At 36.5% G+C, this 8,389-nt stretch overlaps 1 pseudogene; it reads right to left on the reverse strand.

Moving 5' to 3' along the window:
• Nucleotides 1-1,705: 1,705 nt before the first annotated feature.
• On the reverse strand, nucleotides 1,706-6,548 carry LOC148098899 (extracellular calcium-sensing receptor-like; annotated as a pseudogene).
• Nucleotides 6,549-8,389: the final 1,841 nt, after the last annotated feature.

An 8,389-nucleotide genomic window follows, 5' to 3' on the forward strand; every position in this document is an offset into this window, starting at 1 on the left:
CCAGACTTAATAATAATAATGAGCATGCCAGATAAGCAATTATTTGCTTAATAGCAATTAATCAATTGCTAATTGGGCTACATTTCTGTATTATCTACTGACTTCCCAAATTAAATAATAACAGTTTTAAAATCCTGTTATTAACATATAAAGCTCTACACGAAGAGGCCTCTGCTTATATATGTGAGCTACTGAAACATTATCATTGCAGCTGACTTCTCAGATCATCCTAGCAAGGTAAATGGTAAGTGTCTCACTCTGTTACTTTAAAACCACATGCAGTCAACTTTTGAGGTTGTAGCACACAACCTCTCATACAGTCTTCATCACCCTGTTAGATTGGCTAAATCTGTAATTTGTTTTAATGGACTGCTAAAATTACATTTTTATAGGTTAGCTTTAACATAATCTTTTCCTCAATATTTTGTGCCTTAGTTTATATCTTTATTGCATGTATGAAGTGTGTGTTGGAACATGTATACTTATCTTTAATATGTGGCTTTTATTCAAATTGTAAAGACCTATGTTACTCCGTTCTGAAAAGTGATTTACAAATAAATAAAGTTATTATTTATGTAGAGTGTTTAATACATTTTTTGGACCACCACCTAATGTAAGTTTTTGCCACAGATGTCCTGAATTAACAGGACGGTTTCCTGTGCAAGCTATTAATTAAAATTGTTATCCAATCCGTTTCAAATTTACTGTTTGACAAAAAAGCAGACGCAACAGTAAAGCACACAGTTATTTTTTATTATTATTAAGATGCCAAATTATAGTTAATTACTTGCATTCCTGAGCAAAAGGTTGAAGGTTGTGATAGATTGATTTCTGAGTCTAATGTGCTGTCCCAAATTTGGATGTAGAAAAGTAGTTAAGTTTGTTATTTGCCTAATAAACAACAATATCATTTTTAGTTTTAAAAAAGTTTTTGACAGATTTCTACAGATGGTATAATTGTATAATATTTTTAAGCACTGTATGTACATATGTATTGATTAATTAATTGGCTCCACAGTGTTACATATTCAATTCAATTAAGTTCAGTTTTCACAGCGGGTAAAGGTAAAGATCTGACAATGCATTTGCCTAACAAGGAGAAGGTTCTAGACTGCCAGTAGACACAGCAGGAGGGTTGTGTTAGGAATGATATCCAATGTGTAAACAAGTCCTGAATCAAATATGCGGCTCCATCCACTGTTGCAACCCAAGGGACCTCAAATTTTCTTTCTTTCTTTCTTTCTTTCTTTCTTTCCAGAGGGAGCAAAGCTTCCATACATGGCTGATGAGAGCACGGCTGTGGAACGTAAAACAAGACACTAGGCAAGTGTTTTCTCATGTGATAGGGGAATCAGGAAAATTTTGAATGTCACAGTAATATGAATTTTCAAAACCCATGCACCATCAACTTGATACATTATTGAATGAAAAAGAGGGAATATTTGAGGGATATTTACAAGTTTCCTTAATGCTCTTGTTGAGGTTATTGAACATCTATAAAATGCCCCCTAAAGGACAGAGTACATTAAAGTCCACATTACATTACAGATGAGGTATAAGCTTTTTGCAACTGAAGTCACAAGTAATTGAATAATATAAGTATTAGGGGGGAAAAACAAACCTCATGTGGTATGGTATGTGGCATCATGTGGCATAATAAAATGATCAATTATTAACTCTGAAAAAGAATGCAAAATATAAATGTTCATCTTGGATTTTTTCCAGTCATGCCTTTCTTAATATTCCTTTCAGGGTGCAATAAAATGATGTAACATTTGGGCACAAAAATACAAAGTAACAATCCAAAACTGGATGCTAAGTTAGCAAATATTTCAACTGCTACAGAAAATTTCCCAGGAGAGCTGACATAAGCTGGAATGAAAGAAATCCACACAGCACAGAAAATCAGTATGCTGAAGGTGATGAACTTTGCTTCGTTGAATGTGTCCGGTAGCTTTCGTCCAAGAAATGCCAGGAGAAGACACACAAAGGCCAGTAGGCCAATGTAACCAAGGAGCAGGTAGAACCCAGGAGGCCATGGCTCTTTACACTCCACAACAATCTAAAGATGTCCAGAAATGTGTTAGAATGGATTTTGAGAGATGGTACATTTTGTGTGATTATACTTATTTACTCTTTTGTGTCTACTTTACCAGTTAAAGTCCCCGTGTGTAAGATTTTATTATGTTGATGGTTAACAACAATATGAAAATAAATACAAAACCAATTCCCAAAAAGTTGATTATGTAAAATGTAAATAAGGGTAGATGAAAGAATTTAATTTATGAATCTTATAGATTAAAAAGTACAAACACTTTATTCAAAGTAGAACATATAGAATTATATAGAAAAAAAAACCCCGAATCTTTAAACTGATCACATGTACCAATTTAGCGAATTATAAACTTAATGGCAACAATGAATTTCACAAAGATCATCAATATATAAGGCAATTGCAAGACATTTTGTTGCCCCCATCCTAATGTTTTTGAGATACAAAATCTTTTTTTTAATAAAAATTATACATTTGAAAAATATATTATATGTCCATTTGCAATATTTTGGGCAGGCTTACAGAAGAAAATACAGAAACAGTTTTCTTACTCACTTTTCCAGTTATAGCTTGGTCTTTTGAATTCCTAAATGGAAAGGGAGGTGCACACAACACCCAGCCAGTAGAGAGACAAATCTAAAGGTTGGGGTAAAACAATAAAATAACACAATCTAAAACTATACAATGTAAACAAACTGATGTCAAAGTTGCAGACATTTTTTCTCCCTTTCACCTGAGGAGCTGTAGTGCACAAGATCAAAATCCTCTGCTGGAATGTACCAAACAGCATCCGACCCCTGGAACCAGGTACATTAGTCTGGAAAGCCAGGAGGACCACAATAGTCTTAACAAGGAGGCAGGACAAACACAGGACAAAGCTGATCCCAAATGCTGCCTGGCGGAGCCTACATGTCCACCAAGACGGCTGACCAATGAACACCAGAGAACACAGGAAACAGAGCTTGAGTGACAGGAGAAGCAAGAAACTTATTTCTGAGTTGTTGGCCTTGATGATGGGTGTAAAGCGGAAACTGTGAAAGACAATGGTGATGATGGTGGTCAATATGAAACCCAGCAAGGTAATTGCTACCAGGATGGGTGTAAAGCGTCCTTCTGCCAATTAATGATATCATAGAGAGGGACTGGCTCCCCATTGGAGTCAAAATATACTTTCTCATCAAACTGGTTGGTGAAATTCACCCTTTTCAGATATTGAAGAAACTACATAAAAAAGATTATTAAAAAATGTTAATAATAAAACTGATACAAATTCATCATGAAATAAAATAAAAAAAACAAACATGTGAAGCTTGATTAACATATTTAACATTATTTGACATACAAAAAAACTTATTCAGCTACCTGACCATTTGTAAATGAGTTGTGCATCTCACACAATCCCCCGCTAGGTCCTGTTGAGTTACAGTTTAAGAAAGTGTGCAGAGCATGGGCAACGGCATACACAGCTTTATACACATTAAAGGATATGCGGGCCTGAAATACATCACTATAACTGCTATCTTTGTAACTCAGATCCTCTAAACCTGTGCATACAGTTTTTTTCAGAGCACCTTCATTACTTTTATCAACAGACATATTAAATGAACTTTGTCCAACAGTAAGCCCGACCATGAAACCAGAATTGTTTTGAGAGCCTAGTTTGTAGTTTTTCAAAGTATTAGTTTCATATTCTTCACTTCTGTCTCTTTCAAACTCTAGCTTACAACCAAAATATTCTTCCCAGAACATATTGACCAACTCCATTCCTGGTTTGGGAGATGGTCGGACATTCAGAAGAAACTCTTCCAAGCCTGGGATGCTGACTCCAGGGAAGGAGAAACCCAGTGTTCCCTCTAGAAGATTATGGAAGTCAGGAGTGGTCAGCTGAGTAGCGGTCATCCAGGCTCCGCTGACTACCCATTGTATCCCTGTCATATTTCTCTGAGTAAGCTTGATGAAACAGAAAGAAATGATTATTAATGTGAAAACAATTCATTTGAAATACCTATCTTTTCATAATAGCTTAAAATACTACAAAATGTGTCACAATATAGGGAAAGCCACACAATACATCAACTGAGCTACTTACTTCTGAAAACAAATCTAGCAAATTTACTTCTTTGGCAAATACCACCACAACCCGAGCTGTTGACCTCTGGAGTTTGTCTGCCACTTTTTGTATCTCAGCCACAGTGGGTGATGTCGGGATCGTGAGATGAAATGCCACACACCCACCTTGTTGTCCAAACTGAATAGAGAATGCTTGGATACCATAAAGACTGTAATCATCCTGAAATGTATCCCCAAAAAGAACTTGTAAATCATGTTTGTGTATATTAACAATTCTTTTTGTGCCCTGTATATGACAGATCAGCTGGAGATTTATAAAAGTCTTTATCTCACCGTAGCTCCTATTGTGCCCACCCAGAACCAGCCAAAGGAAGTAACAAGCTTCACGAGACCTCTAACTTGAAAGAGATCACTTGGCACAGTTCTCAAGAATGATGGGTACAAATGCTTGTCAGTAAGACAGCTACAAGTGGCAAAATAACTCACCTAGAAGGAGACAGGTTATTTTATGATGTTGAATTAAAACAAACTCTAAACATAAATTATTATTAAACGTGATTAAGCAATTTATTACCAGTGGTATGTTGAAAGGGCCAAGCGTGTGAGCTACAGCTCTTGTAGGGGTAGATGATGCAAGACCAATCACAGCAGGCACCGGAGAATAATTCAGACAGGGGGAAAACTCCCTTGTTTTCATTTCTGCTGTTAATTTTTCTTTCATGTAATTTTCTGCATCTTTAAAAGTCCTAGGCTTTGACATGTTAACTTCAGCATGTCTTTTTTCTACTGAGGATAGGATCCCAGGTTTCCTTTTCATCCCTGCCATGTTTAATCCCTCCATTTGAATTCTGCTGTTTTCAGTTTCTGCTTTTTCTTTCACAGTTTTGGAGTAACTGATTAAGGAAAATAGTGCTTGCAGACTGGTGTGGACATGGTCACAGCTGTCCATAATCAGTGTTGGGAAGGTTACTTTTAAAATGTATTCCATTACAGAATACAGAATACATGCCCCAAAATGTATTCTGTAACGTATTCCGTTATGTTACTCAATGAGAGTAACGTATTCTGAATACTTTGGATTACTTAATATATTATCATGCTGTTTACAACTACATGAATGTACTATTGCTGTGATTTATTACTGTTACTGAAGGTCCGCGGCTCCGAACCGTAGTAAAGGGACCTCTGGCTAATACGGTGGGTTCTGTGTCGGCTCGTAGCCGAAAAATTGCTTTACTTTGTTGTCTGGGTCAACTTTGCTAGCGAGAGACAGAGAGAGGCGTTGAAAGGCTGCTCCAACAGAGCTTATTGTTTTTGGAGGAAAACACGAACACGGTGTACAGTCGAGTCTTAATAGCTTACTTACAACTGAGCTCGTCAGGCTCTCTTCTTGGCTGCAGTGGTTATTATTATATTTACATGCTTCCAGCTCCCGTTTTTGCTCGATGACAGCTCATACTTTTCCTTTTTCTCCCTCCCTCGCTCACAGACACATAACAGGTATGACAGTCCATTCTCCCCGCAGCACGGACTACACTGCCTATGAGGCTACATTCTTTAGAGCTATATCGGTAGCATTCTGCCTGTTAGCTTAGCACAACAACAACAGGCGTTCTCTCACCCAGGAAACACGCAGAGAGAGAGCAACCCTGTAACCATGGCAACCGTAACGCTGCCGCCTGGAACAACAACAACAGAAAGTAGCTGTCAAACAAAATCCAAACAGTCCTGACCCGCCACAATATGAAACAGGAAAGTACCGCCGTGTAATCCATTTATTTCAACAAAGTAACTGTATTCTAAATACCACCTTTTTAAACTGTAACTGTAATGGAATACAGTTACTCATATTTTGTATTTTAAATACGTAACGGCGGTACATGTATTCCGTTACTCCCCAACACTGTCCATAATTCTGTAGCCTAGTTTAACACCTGGTAATAGACTTGAATTACGATTAATTTCATCCACAGTGAAAATCATGGTCATCATCCAGTGAAACGCGGTGTGGTAAAGGCTGACAAACAATAAAAAATTTAAATAAATAAATAATCTAAAGTGATACAGAAGTCACAGGAATATTATCAAAACCCCAAATCTTTTTTTCTCTTTCTTTTTTGTTTTTAAACATTGAAACTTTGAAAGAAAAAAATAAGATATGTATATATAATATTAACACTCACCCACTGCAAGATGTAACTTGAGGTTTGCTGTTGTAGCTGTATTCTGGCTTAGATGCAGCATAATGCAGAGGGAAAAATCCTCCAATCACAACATCACCATCTGAGTGCAAGGCTATGGGCTCGCTTCTGGCCAGTTTTGTACACTCAGGTAAACTGAAATCCTCACTTTTCACTTCCCCTTTCCGTAAACCACTCAGTGGTTCTCTCCCAGCCTCTTCTTTCCTCATAACATCTCTCTCCATCCTTTTTGGTTTTCTTTCAACTACAGTTTGAGGAACATCAGAGAACATGATACAAACAGGATTTAAAAAAAGATAAAAAAAACAGCCAAAGACAATTACTAAAAAGGATTGAATGCATTTTCTGTTGTATAAAAACTTTGTGTGCTGAAAACAGTTTCCTGGCTTTGGTTTTCTAACATACTACGTAACAGACTAATGAACAGAGTTAAAAACTCAATGCATTTGTCAATACATTTTTTCATATGAGTCATCATGAGATTAACCAATCAGAGTGACACAGACACATGGGAGAAAGGATAGCTCAACATGTACTCAGCAAAAGTTAATGTCTTCATCTCATTATATTTTTTAGAAAACCCAAGTGAAGTCACACTCCACAAGTGCCATAATATCTTGTTAATGTTTGCTCAGCTATGGTTCTATGGCCAGATGCACAGCAGAAATCATACAATGAGCTAAACAGTAGGTACAGAAAGTGTTATGGTAACTAAATGTGGTCCAAATGTTACAGGACACCTGACACCTCATACTATAATGTGGTAATATTATAACTGTAGCAACAGGTGGTTTTATTGCAGTCAGTGATGTCCTATTGCGTTAAAATAAAGGTGCTCTTTAAATTGCAAGAGATATAGGTCATAAAATTATTATTCCTCTTTAACCCGTATGATTCCATGTAAGGCAGATAACACTTTGCTCATATTTACAGAGAAAGTCCAACAAATTTAAATATAAATAATAAAATATTTTTAGTATTAGATATGAATTAACATATGAATATATTTTCTTTAACAATGTTATAAATCTGTTATAATTCATTTGAATCTTATTTAATATATCTGTCTTTATTTTTTTAATGTATAAATATAGAATTGCAGTTCTTGAACATGTAAATAGTGAATTAACTAACAAAGTTAGAGTGCACTAGTATGAATAATGTTTAAACTATGCATTTTCATTTTACTTATACTATATATGTATGTTATCTTCCAACATGGTGTATAAAAACAAAGTAGATAATGCTTTTTTTGGAGAAACTGTTACTGACAGTTTGTAGCTTGTCTCTGGTGTAGCTTAAAGGTTAGAGGTAAAGAGTTCCCAACCAAGTATGCTGAAGTTGCTTTCAGTTATTTTGGTCGTGTTCTTAGAAGCAAATCTCTGTGTGTGTAGTACTTTTAACGTCATTATTCCTGTCAAGGTTACACTGTGTGGCGGACAGGATGAGGACCCAAACACAAAAACATAAACAGAAAGCGGTAGCTTTATGCGCTGGAAAGAACTTGAACACTAAATGCTTGAAGCAAAACATAAAAACTAGAAGCTATGAAACTAAAACTCAGGAAACTGGGGAACTAGAAACAAAGGGACTAGGAACTAAGGACTGAAGGGAAGTAACAATGGGAATCAGGAGTATGGAGACAACACACAGTAGTGTGAGGGTTTGACACGACAACAAACAGGGGATGACTGAGGACTAAAATACGCAGGCAGGATAATGAGAGGATGGGGAACAGGTGGGAACACAGCTGGGACTAATCAGACATAATGAGACATTGGGAAATCAAAACTCAAAACACTGAACAGAGGACACGAGACTATCAAAGTAAAACAGGAAACACAGGAGACATCCACAAAGGCGCTGACTGAGGAGACCCAGGGAACATGGAACACGGATCACAGGAGGAGCACAGAAATAGAACCAAGAGACTAAATATGATAAATAACAATAAAATCAAAGTAATACACAACACAAAACACTGGGTCACTGACCCAGGACCATGACAATACCCATCAATGTTGAGTCTATTCTATATAAAATATTCTAGAGTCAAATGTGAGGC

The sequence above is a fragment of the Neolamprologus brichardi genome, chromosome 14, assembly GCF_056152115.1.
Source record: "Neolamprologus brichardi isolate AB-2024 chromosome 14, ASM5615211v1, whole genome shotgun sequence".
Taxonomy (NCBI): Eukaryota; Metazoa; Chordata; class Actinopteri; order Cichliformes; family Cichlidae; genus Neolamprologus; species Neolamprologus brichardi.